The sequence below is a fragment of the Erinaceus europaeus genome, chromosome 13 (assembly GCF_950295315.1).
Source record: "Erinaceus europaeus chromosome 13, mEriEur2.1, whole genome shotgun sequence".
Classification (NCBI taxonomy): Eukaryota; Metazoa; Chordata; class Mammalia; order Eulipotyphla; family Erinaceidae; genus Erinaceus; species Erinaceus europaeus.
Genome location: NC_080174.1, coordinates 80,141,193 through 80,158,554, shown reverse-complemented (window position 1 = coordinate 80,158,554; position 17,362 = coordinate 80,141,193).

Genomic DNA, 17,362 nt, shown 5'->3' with positions numbered 1-17,362 from the left:
TGACTGAGTTTGGAGCATTGCACCAAGGCAAAACTCTGGGTGGCGAGTGAGGGTGGATTTTCAGCTTCACTGTGGGGTTGGGTGGGGATAGGGACATAGACCTTTGATGGCAGGAACGGTGTTAATATATGCTATGCAGATGTCCCCTCAGGACAGTGCCAATTTCCACAGAGTTATATGGTACTTTTAAGTGCTTTCCCCAAGGCTCTGCCACTTTCCACAGAGTTATACGGTACTCTCAGGTGCTTCCCCCAACCAATCCTGTCCGACACTAAAGCCCTCCTACTTCCGCCTCTTGTTCTCCCTTGCCCTGTTTTTACCACAGTGTCCGAAGGGTGATGTGGTAGCCAGGGACGGCCATTTCTGGCTGGATCCACGTGGCCTGAACCACCCGTCTGACCCAACAATAAAGGATTGTATTCCCTTTCTGTTCCGTACCTCTCTCTCCGCTGCGTCTCTCCACCGCAAGCAACAAATATACATGTCTATTAACTGATAGTCTTATAAATCACTATTTTATATTAAAAAAAAACCCACCTGTCCATTCCTTTACTCCTTGTAAAAGGCAAGTTGCAATGTGTGAACCCCATTGTGACTCTTTTCCCCCTCTCCTACAGGATGAAATCAACGTCTTCATGTTGAAGACATTTGCTATCACCTGTACCTTGTGTTGATATACAAACAAGCAAATAAAAAAAAAATTGGCCCCAGATCCCAGATGACTGTGGGAAGCAAAGTGATTATGAACATGCATGATCAAGACTCTATGCATGAAAGCTTCTGATCAGAATGTTAGATAAAAACAATTTTCCACTCTTATAGGAAAATAAATCTTATGCAGATCACTCAGGGTGGCTTAATACAAATTTAATGCATTTAAATCAGAGTGGGTGAGACCATAAGTCTGCTGCATAGATAAAACTCAAATTTGACCAAGCATCAGAATTACTAGTGAACTCACTACAAGAAAAAAAATAAATAAAAAGATCATACCATACACTACTTTTTACCAAACCTTGATATTTTGGGTTGAGGGATTTCAAAACTCCTATTTTATTTTATTATTTTTTTATGAGAATGTGTCTATGTATAGATAGAGAGTAGAAGGGCTGGAAGACACGGAGGGTAGATAGCATAATGGTTATGCAAACAGACTCTCATGCCTGAGACTCCAAAGTCCCAGGTTCAATCCCCTGTACCACCATGAGCCAGAGCTGAACAGTGCTCTGGTTAAAAAAAAAAAAAAAGGGGGAGTCGGGCTGTAGTGCAGCGGGTTAAGCGCAGGTGGTGCAAAGCACAAGGACCGGCATAAGGATCCTGGTTCGAACCTGGCTCCCCCCCTGCAGGGGAGTCCCTTCACAGGCGGTGAAGCAGGTCTGCAGGTGTCTATCTTTCTCTCCCTCTCTCTGTCTTCCCCCTTCCCTCTCCATTTCTACCTGTCCTATCCAACAACGACAACAACAATAATAACTACAACAATAAAACAACAAGGGCAACAAAAGGGAATAAATAAATAAAATAAATATTAAAAAAATTTTAAAAAATTATTAAAAAAAAAAAGAAGGGCTGGAAGATTGGAAAGCAGTGTTCTGTTTGCTTTGTGTTTGATGGTCTCATGAAGTGTTGGTGATTGAGGTCAGACCATTGCATGTAGGGCAGGTGCTTTCAGGCTAAGCCCTTTCCTTCACCCATGCTTTCCACTGTGTATTTCTCAATTGCTTACTTAATTCTCCATCTCACTTGTAGATGCAAGTGTTAAAAAGAACAGAAAATGCAGCTGCTGTAAATAAAGCACTTGAGTGGCCAGGATGTAATACATGTTTTTAGTTGAAGCTGTGCAAAGCTAGGAGAGACAGGCCATAAAGGAATATCTACTAGGATCTTTTGTGATGAAGGGCTCCTTAATTTGTACTTGGAATTTTCTCCATATTTTATTGTGAAGCTTGGGAAAGTTTTAGAAGTTGCTGGGATAATGAACCAAAATGATTTCTCTCTGTTGAGCTTTCCTTAGTGTCATCTGCAGCCTAGGTGCATCTGAGTCTTAGAGTAGGGAGAGTGAGAGTAGGAAGTGAGAAAAGGATTCCTATTAAAACATAGAGAATCCGCTTTCCACTCCAATTGTGCTGAGCCTGCATGTCTATCAAACATGTCAGGTGATTTTCTTTTCATGAAGATGTTATTTTTTTCTTAAGGTTAGTTTTAGTTTCACACCAGAGTTGAGAGAAAGGTACAGAAATTTCTCATCCCTGCCTTCACCCTACATGTACAGGAACTTTCTCATTACCAATATACCATGTCAGAAAGATAGTTATAACTCACGAATCTCCATGGGTCATCACAATCACCAATGTTCATAGTTTATGAAAGGGTCACTTTTGATGGTGTATAACATATAGATTCAGATAAATGTCTAATGACATGTGTTTGTTATAGTGCCATACAAATTATTCTCACTGCCCTAAATATATGATGCCTATTCCTCCCCAGCCCCTTAAAACTGGCAACCACTGAAATTTTTACTCTTACAGCTTTAATTGTTTTTATTTATTTTAGACAGAGACATAGAAATTGAGAGCAAAGGGGAGATAAGACAGGCAGAGAGAAACAGAAAGATATCTCTAGCTCTGCTTCATCACTTGTGAAGCTTCCTCCAGCAGGTGGGAACTGAGGGCATGAACTTGGGTCCTTTTGCACGCTAGTATATTTGCTCAGCCTGGTGCACCCTGCTCTTCAGTTGTGCCTTATCATTGGAATTATACAGTGCCTGGCCTCTGTAGTTTGGTTTATTTCAGTTGGTAGCATGCATATATGCTTCTTTTTACATTTTAAATATTTCTTTTCATTTATTTAAGCAGTAGCAGTATCTTATTGCCTAGACATATCATTGTTTATCATGTCACCTATTGAAGGGCATTTTGGTTGCTTCCAACTTTTGGCAAATTTGAATAAATCTTCAATGGACATTCATGTGTTTTTGTGTGAGCAGATTGAAGGGTCATCCTTCTATACCTCTATTCATTCTTTGGGAACTCAATAAACAACATTTATTACAAAATTTAATATGCTGAAAATAAATAGCACACATTTTGTTTAATGTACATTAAACAAAACCTTAGTTCCTGCCATATATATGCATATATATATATAATATATGTTGTAGATTTTAGAAAACTTCTTATTACCATCTGTATATTTTATTGGTAAGGTATTTGGTTCATTTTCTTTCTTTTTATCATTTTTCTCTTTCTAATTTTTCTTAGGACAGAGAGAAATTGAGAAAATATGGGGATATAGATAGAAGCAAAGATAGACCCCTGCAGACTTGCTTCATGACTCATGAAACAGACCCCCGGCAGGTGGGGAGTGGGGGACTCCAATCCATTCCCTTTCTCTTGGTAATAAGTACACTTAACCAGGTGTGCCACTGCCTGGATACCCTTCTCCTCCTCCTCCTTCTTCTTTTCTTAGTTTGTTGCAGAACGAGGATATTACATATACATGATTTCACCACTTCCAGGCAGACTTATTTATCATTTCAGAGAGCAAGAATATGAGTGAAAGTGAGAGCTAGAGTGAAAGAGATGGCCAAAGAAACACCACAGCACTGAAATCCTTTACTGTGATAATCCAATGTGTTGGTGTCTCTCTGGCCTGTTTGGTCCACTTTTAAATCAGCTTGTTTTATTTATTGTTGAGTTTTAAGAGTACTTTGCACATTTGGAATGAAGGTCATTTATGCCATGGGTCCATTGCAAATATTTTCTCCCAGCCTGTGACTTTTAATTCTCTAGACCAAATGATTCTTATGGCAAAAGAATTTGAGAATCACTATCATATAAATATCCTAGGATTGTACCATGGATGGAAGATATTTGAATTATTTGAACTGATGCTAATAATGAATAAGAAGGAAAGTTTTTCTGCTAGAAAAAAAAATGGGAAAGGGAGCTAAGTATACTGAAAATCTACTGAGTCCTAGGCAAACTGCTTGAAAATATATCAATCTAATCTCTTAGATAAATATTGGGAGGTGTTTAGTTGGTGACACACTTGTCTGAGAACATGCTGCCATATACAGGGACTTGAGTTCAATACCCCAGCTCCCATCTGCAGGACACATTGGTGAAAGAGTACTGCAGTTTTCTCTCTTTCTCCTATACCTCCTCCCACGCATCTCTTTTCATGTTGGTGGGGATGGAGATGTAAGATACCTGAAAGATTATTTAGAAAGAGGAGTTCTTTTTCTGACTGAGAGGCTGGAATGGAGGTGACTTTGCCCTGATCATGACCACTATATGAGTCAGCTGTGAGGGAGCTGGGCGATAGCACAGTGGGTTAAGCCCAGGTAGCACAAAGTGCAAGGATCCAGCGTAAGGATCCCGGTTCGAATCCCCGTCTCCTCACCTGCAGGGGAGTCGCTTCGCAGGTGGTGAAGTAGGTCTGCAGGCATCTGTCTTTCTCTACCCCTCTCTGTCTTCCATTTCTCTCTGTCCTATCCAACAATGAACAGCATCAAGTACAACGACAATAATAACTACAACAATAAAACAAGGGCAACAAAAGGGAATAAATAAATAAATAAACATTAAGAGTCAGCCATGGGAAAAAGCTTTTCTTTCAGTTCTAGCTTCCTTTTATCAGCAAGATTTACAAAAATCAGGAATTCCAGCTATAAAGGGGTAGGTTCAGGTGTGAAGTAGAACAAACAGTGGGGTAGAGGATTAAAGGTCTGAAAATGTAGGCTGTGGTAACTGAATCTAATATAGTAGATATAAACTCAGCATATGAACGAGCGCTGTTTATCAGTAGCGGATTGATGTTCTTTTTCCATATGCATGGTGGTTAAGATTTTTGTATCTAGGAGCTATTACTGGAAAGAGTCTTTCAGGTATTGGGTTAGCCTGCAACTATGGACATCTGATATGAACATTTCCCAATACTCTCTGAATTTCTTTGTGTCCTATCAGATATAAGAAAAATAAAATAAGAAATAAAATAGAGTAAAAAAAAAAGATTTTACCTTAATTGAGTTTAGAAGATGTGGATGTAAGGCAAAAATTAAGGTCTTATGACACCAGACTTCTGTCTGACCATACCATACCAAACTATCAGTGATTCTCTACAGAGCTATGAAGAAGTCACAAGAAATGTACTTTCATACCCACTCTTCTTATGTCTGTCTCTGTGCTATTAATTATGTCTTTGGGCATCAGTTTAATTTTTCACTCTTTATACCTTAAGAATCATATCAGGGGCATGGTTCTATTTTCTACAATGACCTTTTTTCTTAAATGTCTTCTAACATACATTGGACTATAACAAGATATACATGAGAACTGTGGTAGTGAGGGTCATATATTCATTTCTAAGTAACTCTTTGAAGCCAACATTTAAATATTTTAAAGAACAATTCCATTTTATTCATACGTGCAGGCAACTGGAGACAGAAATCCAGTGCGTTAAAGATGTATTAGCATTATTTATTCTCTTTTATAACTTAGAATGTTCCCAGTCACTGGCTGTTGAGGTAGGGCTATATATATTGATAACAACAGACTCTCAAGAGCCTATTCAGAGAAACCACGAAAATAAAAAATGATCTCACATTTCCTATGGCTATTTGCCCTCTACAATCCTGGATAAACGATGTCTACCCTCTGAGACTCTGTGTCCTAGTAAAGGTTAAGGGCCTTATTTTCTAAGGCTGTCTCATTTATAACAAAGTCTACTTCATTTTAGAACTAAATGCCTCTGGGAAATAGCAGCAATGGCATCCAGGCAGGTGCTTTCTGGAAGGTCTTTATGTAATCCATATCTATCTCCACAGTTCCTTAAAGGCCAGTGACCGCACACGTGGTGCAAAGCACAAGGACTGGTGGAAGGATCCGGGTTCCAGCCCCAGGCTCCCCACCTGTGGGGGCAGGGGGGGGGCGGTCGCTTCACAAGCAGTGAAGCAGGTCTGCAGGTGTCTTTCTCTCCCCATTTCTGTCTTCCCGTCCTCTCTTGATTTCTCTCTGTTTTTTCCAACAACAACAATAGCAATGACAATAGTAATAATAATGACAACAACAAGGACAACAAATGGGAAAAATGGCCTCCACAGGCAGCGAATTCATGGTGTAGGCACCAAGCCACAGCAATAACCCTGGAGGCAAAAAAAAAAAAAAGGTATGCCAGTGAGGTTTGATGTGGAATACATACTCACACATCCTTCCATGGGACTAGATTTGTCCAAGGGATTTCTTCTGGATCCCACTTTTGTTACTCATTTCAGTGGCTACTCCAGATAGTGATCTCACCCTAGGTTTTCTTAAGGTCCTTGGTTTGACTGAGTCTTTTCTTTCTTATTTTTTCCACCAGGATTATTCCTGGGGTTCAGTGCCTGCTCAGCAAATCCTCTGCTTCCAGCAGTCATTTCTTTCTTCCTTTTTTTTTTTTTTTTAATAGAGAAATGGAAAGAGAAAGGAGATAGCTCTACTCCCTCACCCATGAAACTTTTTTTTTTTTTTTTTTTTGTACCAGAGAACTGATGAACTCTTGCTTATGGTGGTTCAGTGGGCTGAACCTAGGACTTTGGAGCCTCAGGCATGAGAGTCTCTTTGCATAACCATTGTGCTATCTACCCCCGCCATTGTGAAGCTTTTTATTTGCAGATAAGGACCAGATACTTGAACCTGGGTCCTTGTGCATGGTGATGCCTGTACTCTGTGGAGTATGCCACCACTGGGCACCTGCCCCCTTGACTTATTCTTTTGTCCCTTACATGCAGCTTGTGTAGCAGTGGCCTTTAGGGTCCAGTTCTTCGCCAGCTTTTGGCATTCAGCACTAAGGTGGTGACAGATTTTGTTAGTAATGCCATTCCCCACCACCCCCAAGCTCCCTGCCCAGTGGGGAAGATGTAAAAAGGCTTTAATGAAGATGAGGGCGACCAGACACTGGTTTGACAAGAATAATCTGTTACCCTTCACTTCACAGCATACTTATTAATATACTTTTCATTTGCAAAATGTTCCTGATTTAAGTGATCAAGGGGTATTGGCGCTCTGTATATACCATGTTCTCTGTGGTTATGTTCAAGAGACCCAGAATAAGTCATCAAATAAAAAACTGCTTCTGACAAATTTTCATGTGTTAAAGAACATTTCAGGATTGAGCTTCTCCCATCACAGATCCTGGTTCACCACATACATAAGAAATGGAAGTGCTCACGTTCTTGAATCTGCCCATTGGTTTTACCCACTACCTGAGTCACTGTGGGTAGTGAGCCTATAGTGAGTTAGGCCAGCACAGCATCTGAACTCACTTAGCCCAAGTCCATGTGTTAAATGAAAACTAAGCCATACTTTTTAAATTTTTGAACAAAGTTCTAAACTGCTCTAGACAACTTAACACCCTCCCCCTTTTTTCTTTGTTTTGTTTACCACTAGGGTTATTGCTGGGATATCATCTCTACATCTATGATCCCTTTATTCCCAATGGATTTTTTTTGCATAATGGATGAGAGAGAGAGAATGAGACAGAAAGTGAAGGTGAGACATCACAGACAGCACTGCTTTACCCTTGGGCAGGCACTCTCACACAGTGCCTGGGGGCTCCAACCTGAGACCTTGTATATGTCCAAAGTGAGGCTCCATCCATTTTTTTTTTTTACAGAGACAGACTGAAGGGGGGGGGGGAGAGAGAGAGAGAGAGAGAGAGAGAGAAGCTGAGAGAGAGACTGAGAGACATTTGCAGCATTGCTTCATCACTCATGAAGCTTTCCCCCTGCAGATGGGGACTAGGGGCTTGAACCTGGGTCCTTGTGCATAGTAATACCTGCACTTAACCAAGAGCACCACCACTTAGCAACCCCCCTCCATTTTTTAATGTGTTGCTAGGGATTTACCTCAGGATCTCACTCATGAGCATAGTCACCTACATGGCCCAATTTTAAATTCCTTCCTTTCTCCCTTCCTTCCTTCCTTCCTTCCTTCCTTCCTTCCTTCCTTCCTTCCTTTCTTTCTTCCTTTCTTTATTTCTCTCTCTCTCTCTCTCTTTCTTTTTTCATGAGAGAAAGATAGATGGAGAGAGAGGAACGTGCTGAGGTGGGAGACAGAGAGTACAAATCACTACACTACTATCCATGAAGATTTGCTTGCTTAGTCTTTGTTGTTCTCATGTGGGGCTAAAGATTGATCCTAGGCCATCGCACACATCCTTGATTGCCTTCCTAATTTCTTTTTTTAAATTATCTTTATTTATTTATTGGATAGAGACAGCCAGAAATCAAAAGGGAAGGGATGATAGAGAGAGAGAGAGAGAAAGAAAGACACTTCCAGCCCAGTTTAAACACCTATGAAGCTTTTCCCCTGCAGGTGGAACTGGGGGCTCAAACCTGGGTTCTTGTGCACTGTAATATGTATGCTGAACGAGGTGCGCCACCACCTGGTCCCCAACTCCTACTCCCAGCTTGGGCTTGGTGCCAGCATTATGAATCCACTTCTCCTGGCAGACATTTTTTTCTTTTTGTTCTATTTTATTTGATAGGACTGAGAGAAATTGAGAGAAGGTGGAGAGAGAGAGAAGGACAAAAAGATAGACACCTGTGGACCTGTTTCACCTATCAAGAAGTGTCCTTGCTGCACGTGGGGAGTGGGGACTAGAATCTGGGTCCAGTTCAGGTCCTTCTGCTTAATACTATGTGGGCTTAACTGGGCACTGCCCCCCCACTAATTCTTCACCTCATGTTTAGATAAAGTAAAGTGTTAGACCCTAAGCAACCAAACACACCCATCCAGTAAGATTTGTGTACACCTATGATCATAGCAGCACAGTTTGTAATAGCCAAAACCTGGAAGCAACCCAGCTGTCCAACAACCGATGAGTGGCTGAACAAGTTGTGGTCTATATACACAATGGAATACGACTCAGCTATTAAAAATGGTGGTTTCACCTTCTTCACCCCATCTTGGATGGAGCTTGAAGAAATTATGTTGAGTAAGATAAGTCAGTCATCTCCATCAGGAACAACATAATAGACCCCTTTGTGGGCCCCTATAGGACCTTGCCCTCAATGTGGATCAACAATGGTAGAACAGCCCCATTCTCTGAAAGGAGGTTGGGCAACATACTCCACCACTAGAGGAAGATGGGTCCTGAAATTAGTGCAGCCTAGAATGTTTTTAGCCATGACCACAGAATGTGAGCTCAGACCTACAGGGGTGCAGATGTTACATAGGCTCTTGTACTGAATATAGGTCCCAGATCAAATCATGCAGTTTACAGTTAATGGTATTTATATACTTTCTCCATATTTGGGAGCTACACTCTTCCCTTATTCAGCTTTCCAGTCCTTTTTCCAACCCTGACACCAACTCCCCAGATAATACCTTTGGTCCACCTGCATCTTAGCTGTCAGGCTCAGGCAAAAACTAGTAAAATCATGGGCCCCTTGGAATATACCTAAAATAAACCTACCAGCTTTTCCCCAAATCCCATCTGTTATATTCTTGCCTTTAGGTTCCTGATTATTTAACAGTTTATTTTGGCTTTTATCTTAATGCTTTTTCAGCCACCAAGTTCTTGACTTTTCTTGGCAGAGGACCTCACCAATGTGTTCTGGAGTGCTGCCTTCCCAGAGCCCTGCCCCACTAGGGAAGGAGAAAGACAGGTTGGGAGTATGGATCAAACTGCCAACACCCATGTTCAGAGTAACAATGAAAGAAGCCAGACCTTCCACCTTCTGCATCCCATAATGATCCTGGGTCCATACTCCCAGAGGGATAAAGAATAGGAAAGCTTTCAAGGGAGGGGATGGGATACAGAGAACTGGAGGTGGGAATTATGTGGAATTGTACCCCTCTTATCCTATGGTCTTGTCAATATTTCCATTTTATCAATAAAGAAAGAAAGAAAGAAAAAGAAAAGAAAAACATGAATATGGTATGGTCTCGCTCACCAAAGTTGAAAGACAAGATCAGAAGGGAAAACACTAAGCAGAAATTGGACTGGAGTTGATGTATTTTACCAACATAAAAGACTCTCAGGTGGGTGGGGGGAGGATTCAGGTCTTGGAACATGATGGCAGAGGAGGACCTAGTGTAGGTTGTATTGTTATGTGGAAATGTCATGCATGTACAAACTACTGTATATTTACTATGGACTGTAAGCCATTAATCACCCAATAAGGAAATAAAAAAAAAAGTATTACAACAACAGATGATGCAGTGGCAGAAAATGAAGCACTTTTGTGGACTGGATATAGTTCATGTTTGTAGCAGACCCATGCTCAGGTAGAGAAAGGAGATAGAATACAGAGAGAAGGCCTACTGTTTTATTATTACCATCATTATTAATTCTATTTTTATAAGTGGTGATAATTTTACTTAAAACCCAAGTTGTTTTGTTTTAGGAATAAGAAGATAGGGACAACCCAGTAGAGACTGAAATTCTCTATTATTATCACCTACTTTGAGCTGCCTTTGTCTCTGGTGAAAGCCTCTGTGTTTTGAAGGCTGTGGGAAAATTGCCCTTCCATCTTGCCCAAAGGAAGTGTGTGCTCTCTGATGCAGCCTGATCCTAGGCCTCGGAATGAATGGTAAGCCTCAGAGCAATCATATGTTCTCTGCTAGGAATGCATTCTTGGGGATTTGTGGTCTCCCCATATGGGCTGCAGGTGATGTATTGGGATTAGATCAGGAAGAAAGAAAAGTCCCAGAGGGGAGAGGAGACCTTGGACTCTGTAGGAGTTTTAGTGGGATTAACACAGAAGCTGCAGTATGACCAGAAAGAAGCCTTCTCAGCTCCAAAAGGCAGCATGAGCAGATATAGTTCTGGGAGCAAGCAAAGAGAGTCTAAGCATAAATACAGGCATGCACGAGTTTAGAAACCAAAGACAGTACACAATTTCTTGAGCAGCAAAATCCAGAAGAACATACCTAAATACTTAGACAAGGGCAACAATAAAAGGAAAAGAGTTGCTTATAAACAGAGGCATTTTTGGCACGAAGGTAACTACCAGCTACTTTAAAGAAGATCAGAGCTTTGACCCTTTAAATATTTAAAAACAACCTGGAATAACAAATAAAAGAATAAGAACAAAAAATAAAGCAACTTCGGAATGAAGGTGGGAAAGTTTCTAAATAGAAGTGGACTAGAACTTCTATACCCTGATTCAGAAGCACTTGAGCTAGGGAAAGCTTATTCTTACAAAGATCTAGTTCAAGTATAGATATACCTTTATATAAATTTGAATATGTTTCATTCTGAGTACATTTTTTTTATTTTAATTTTATTCTTTTTATTTTTTATTTTTTTATTTAAGAAAGGATTAATTAACAAAATCATAGGGTAGGAGGGGTACAACTCCACACAATTCCCACCACCCAATCTCCATTTTCCACCCCCTCCCCTGATAGCTTTCCCATTCTCCATCCCTCTGGGAGCATGGACCCAGGGTCATTGTGGGTTGCAGAAGGTAGAAGGTCTGGCTTCTGTAATTGCTTCCCCGCTGAACATGGGCGTTGACTGGTCGGTTCATATTCCCAGTCTGCCTCTCTCTTTCCCTAGTAAGGTGTGTCTCTGGGGAAGCTGAGCTCCAGGATACATTGGTGGGGTCTTCAATCCAGGGAAGCCTGGCCAGCATCCTGATGACATCTGGAACCTGGTGACTGAAAAGAGAGTTAACATACGAAGCCAAAAAAATTGTTGAGCAATCATGGACCCAAAACTTGGAATAGTGGAGAGGAAGTGTTAGGGAGGTACTCACTGCAAACTCTAGTGTACTTCTGCTTTCAGGTATATATTTTGCAGTAGTTTATAGATATGTGTGAAGATATGCTCTCTCTCACAGAAACTGGTATATAACTAGGTTTTGGGACTTTGTTAGAAAGTGAACCACCTGAGATGGAATTAGAGTATACTATGAAAGGAAAGGTCTCACCCGAGTAATGAAGCTGAAGGGTTGTCATTCCACATGTGAAGTCTCTGGACACAGTCTGAAGTGAAGCATGTTGAGGTGACAATCGTTGTGTTGGTAAGGTTGTGATCGGCAGATGCAATATTATTTGATATGGATTGGGAGAGGCATACGGGAAAGTGGGCCCTATCCAAGGGTTCCAGGACTGGGGGAAGTAGGGGCTCTATAGTGGAGATGTGAGGTTCCTGCTGTCTTAGGGTTCAAAAAGACAATGGATAGTTAATGTTATCATCACATTATTTGGTAATTGGGTTAACTTTGAAAAGTCCTTTTGTTATGGTTTGCTGTACAGTACCCAGTATCTTGTATATAGCGGTGCCACTATTGCTTCTGATCTACTTGGTCTAGGCTTTTGAGAGAGTCCACATATCAAATACACAGCCTATATATTAAAAAGATTCAGTTTGTGTTTTGAAAAACTTTGAGACATACAATTGATTTTCCCCCTCTCAAATTAATTAACTAGTGATTTATATGTCTACATTTTGCTAGGAGTGTACATAAACACCATTCCCATCACCAAAAGACTGTGACCCATCCCTTCCACCTACTCCCACCCCCCACTGGCCCAGGAAGCTGCATGTCTACCCCTCACCACAGGGTTTTTACTTTGGTGCCCTACTTAGAATTTGGTCAGGTCCTGCTTTTCGTTTCCCTTTCAGATCTTCTTACTCAACTTCTGCTGATGAGTGGGATCATCCCATACTCATCTTTATCTTTCTGACATCTCACTTAACATAATTCCTTCCAGCTCTGTCCAAGATGGGTCAGAGAAGGTGGGTTCATTGTTCTTGATAGCTGCATAGTATTCCATTGTGTATATATCACAGATTTCTCAGCCACTCATCTGTTGTTGGGCACCTGGGTTGCTTCCAGGTTTTAGCTATTATGAATTGTGCTGCTATGAACATACGAGTACACACCTCTTTTTGGTTGGGTGTTATGGAGTCCTTGGGGTATAACCCCAGGAGAGGAATTACTGGATCATATGGAAGATCCATGTCTAGCCATCTGAGAGTTTTCCAGACTGCTCTTCACAGAGGCTGTACCAATTTACATTCCCACCAGCAATGTAAAAGGGCTCCTCTGTCCCCACAACCTCTTCAGCATTTGTTGCTGCTGTCCTTTTTGATGTATGCCATTCTTACAGGAGTGAGGTGGTATCTTAGTGTTGTCTTAATTTGCATTGCTTTGACAATCAGTGACCTAGAGCAGTTTTTCATATGTTTGTTAGCCTTTTGGATCTCCTCTGAGGTGAATGTTTTGTTCATATCCTCTGCCCATTTTTGGATGGGGTCATTTGCTTTTTTGGTGCTAAGTTTGCTGAGCTCTTTATATATTTTGGTGATTAGTTTCTTGTCTGATGTATGGCATGTGAAGATCTTCTCCCATTCTGTGAGGGGTCTCTTTGTTTGTTTAATAGTTTCTTTGGATGTGCAGAAGCTTTTCAATTTGATGTAGTCCCATTGGTTTGTTTCTGCTTTAGTCTTCCTTGCAATTGGGTTTGATTCATCAAAGATGTCCTTGAGGTGTAGGTGGGAAACTGTTTTACCAATGTTTTCCTCTAAGTATTTGATTGCTTCTGGTCTGACATCTAGGTCTTTGATCCATTTGGAGTTGATTTTTGTTTCTGGTGAGATAAAGTAGTTCAATTTCATTCTTCTGCATGTTACAACCCAGTTTTCCCAGCACCATTTATTGAAGAGAGCCTCCTTTTTCCATTTAATCCTTTGGGCCCCCTTATCAAAGATTAGATTTCCATAGGTGTGGGTGAGTACATTTTTTTTTTCAGTGAAAAAAACTGGACAGAAGCTAGAGAGATATAGCTCACTGGGTAGGGTGTTTGTATCACCTTGTCTATGACCCAGATTTGAGCCCAGACACCATATGGAAGTTGTTATAGAAATAGGAGTGTCCCTGAGCTGTAGGGTCCCTTCCTCTCACATCCTGTCTCTCTGTCTGAAAAAATAAAAAGGCCTTAGATATGTGACATCTAGTGTGTCCAGTAGTATATTCAGTAAAGTACACCTCAGTCTACCTTTCTAGAATCTGCATTCTGGGTCTTCTGACTATCCTGTCTATTGTTCTGTGAAGGGGAGGCTAAGGTTTTGATCTCTGAATGTTGTCTTGAGCTTGATATTTTTTTATGATACTTTTGATATTTGGGACTCAGCTTAGGATGAGCCTTTTTTTTTTTTTTTCTATTCATGGTCTTCATCTTGTTCTTTCTGGTCCTGGATTTAAACTAATTAATTAACTTGTACTTTATTTAAAAAGTAGTTTTTCTTTATTCCCTATGGTATCCCTACTTCTATAGCATTTTTTTTCTTCATACAGGAAAAGAGAGACAGAGGGAGAGAGAAAGACTCCATTGTTGGAGAACATTTATCAGCATTCTAGGTTTTGTGCTGCACAGTCCTTGGTCTAATTAGTTCCTGTGATTTCTCAAACCCTGACAGGTGCTTATGAGGCCGGAGCCTTGTACTAGTGGAAAGCATCCAAGGTGAATGAGGAAGTATGTGACTGGTTGGCCCTTGGCAGCCATATATCTGTGAAGATACCATTAGGGGTGCTAGTTAGAAAAAGCCTTGTAATACTGTAAGCTTGTTAGTAGAAATTGCATGGCCTTGCTATTTGTTATCTCTGCCACAGGCCTTCTGCAGATATCCCTTCTCCATTTTGCCAGCCTTGTCAATGAACCCATTATGCTTTTTGCTGATCTAAGATGTTTCAAAATGCCTTTGATATAGTGTGTAACTAACCAATAAAATGACAATAAACCCTGTAGTGGATGCTATACAGTTTGCTGACTTCCTAAAAGAGGATAAGTATGTATGCCACACTGGGCCCCAAAGTTTCACACATGAAACTTTCCCCAAAGGGGAAATAAATTAGTTGAACAATAAATCCAGACAAATTGATTGCAACTTAGACAGATTTAAATAAATCTAGATGTGTTTGTTGATAGCAGAGATCCAAGATGGCAGTGTAATTGGAATAAGCATTGAATTCTCATATAAATGTTAGGAATGCCCCCCATTAGGGGTTGGGCGGTGACATACTGGTTTAAGCACACCAAGTAGGAATGCCCCGCCTTTAAAAATTTATGATGGAGCTGGGTGGGGTTGTATACGGTGGAGTGGACATTACTATGCAAGGAACTGCGGTCAAGCCCCTGGTTCCCATATGCATAGGGAAAGCTTCATGAGTGGTGAAGCAGTGCTTCAGCTTTCTCTCTCTCTTTTACACACACATTCTCTCTCTCTCTCTCTCCCTCTCTCTCCCCTTCCATCTCAATTTCTCTCTATCCAATAAATAATAATAAATATGTAAGACATTAAAATAAATTTATGAAGGATACTTCAGTAGCTCATGACGTAGAGTTCACACATTATTGTGCATGAGACTCAGGTTTCAACTCAACAATACAATAATACCAGAGAAAGTTTTGATTCTATACAATACCTCACTTACTCTATCTCTCTCTGTGTATCTCTATATGTGATTGAGAAAGTGGCCCAGAGTAATGAAGAATGAAATCTTAGTTCATATATATGTATATATGTATATACATATATATGAACTATATACGTGAACATATATGTGCGTGTGTGTGTGCCTATGTCTGTGTGTGTCATGAAGAAAGGATCCACATCTCCTCTCTCATGTTATGTTGTTATCCAAGTGATACCCTTAATCATTGTTCCAAGATTTCTAACTGTTATGGCTAGATTTCATTCAACATAAAAGAATACAATGTGTGGGGTGAAAATGTTTTTTTCTTTTAAAGTAAGAGCATAGACATTACACATATTACTTTTGCTTAGATCCCACAGGCTACATTAACTTTTGGAGTTTCGGGGAATATGTCAATGGATATGTAGCCTTTTGGATCTCTTCTTTGGTGAATAGTCTGTTCCTATCCTCTTCCTGGTTTTGGATGGGATCATTTTTTCTTATTATTGTTGCTCTGGAGAGATTGGGTTCCACGACACATCGGTGATTTCCTTTGCTGCAGGAAGTCAGGTTGGCTTCATGGTAGCATCTGCAACTTGGTGGCTGAAAAGCATTAAGATATAAAGCAGAACAAATAGCGTAATAATCAGGAACTTCAAGTAAGAATATAGCAGATGAGATTAACTATAAACCCCATTAATCTGATCTAGGGCCCATATTCAGTACAGGATCCTGTGTAACATCTGCATCCCTATAGGTCTGAGTTTGCATTTCATGGTCATAGCTAAGAACATTCTGAGCTGCACTCATTGCAGGACCTGTCTTCCTCAAGTGGCAGAATATGTTGACCCAGCCTTCCCTTTGGAGTGTGGGGCCGTCCCTACCATTGTTGTTCTACACTGAGGGCAGGGTCTGTAGAGGCCTGCTGGGAAATTATGCAGATCAGTCTTTGCCCTCAGGTTTTGCCACTTCCCACGATATTCTCAAGTGCCTCTCCCAACCAATCCTGTCCCGACAAGTCACTCCTAGTTGTTTCCCTATAAATCCCTCCTACTTCCGCCCTCTCTCTCACTCTCTCTCCTGGTTTTTCTTTTTTTTTTACCTCGGTGATGGAAGGGTGGTGCGGGTAGCTAGGATGGCCATTTTTGGCTAGCTCCACGTGGCCCGAACTGCTGCATTCTCACCCAACCCTAAGACGCCAGTGCAAATAAAGGATTGTGTTCCCTCTTTGCTTGGATTTTATCTCCTCCACATCCTGCCGCCACAAAGCGACAGAGGCCCACAAGAGGGTTTATGATGCTGTTCTGGTGGAGATGACCAGTGAGGCTGGAGAGAGGGATCTTTTAGAGGACTAGTCCTATCATATCTGTGTGGGAACCCCAGGATTCCCTGATTAGGGCCCCAGGTGGTGGGTGATCTGGTAGTGACTAAAGAGCCATCACTAAAGTCTGCCAATCTTTTGCCACTGTCCAGCTTTTGTAGTCCTTTTTTTTTTTTTATCTGACAAGGTTAGCCTTAGAGTGATTGAGGGAAGTGCAATAGAAAGTAGGTGAGGAGGGTATCTAGGTCTAAATAGAAACTATTTAATTGAGCAATTTATGGTGCCTTTTTGGGGGTCTTTCTACTTGCTTGCTATACTTACTGAGTCACTGCAAACTATTATGCATTTTTACTTTAAGGTATATATTTTCCCCTAACTTATGGATACATGTGCACGTGTGCTCTATCTCAGGGGCCCTGGTCTATGTCTAGGACTTGTGGCTTTGTTAGGAAGTATGTCACTGGAAATGGAATTAAGGAGTCCTATGAGCTAGGAAAAGTCTCATCAAAGTAATAGAGCTGAAGGGTTGATGTCCCACAACTGGCATCTCTGGACAGCATCTGAAGTGAAACATGTCAAGGTGGTACTGGTAGCATTGATTTGGTTCAAATCATCAGATACAGTATCAA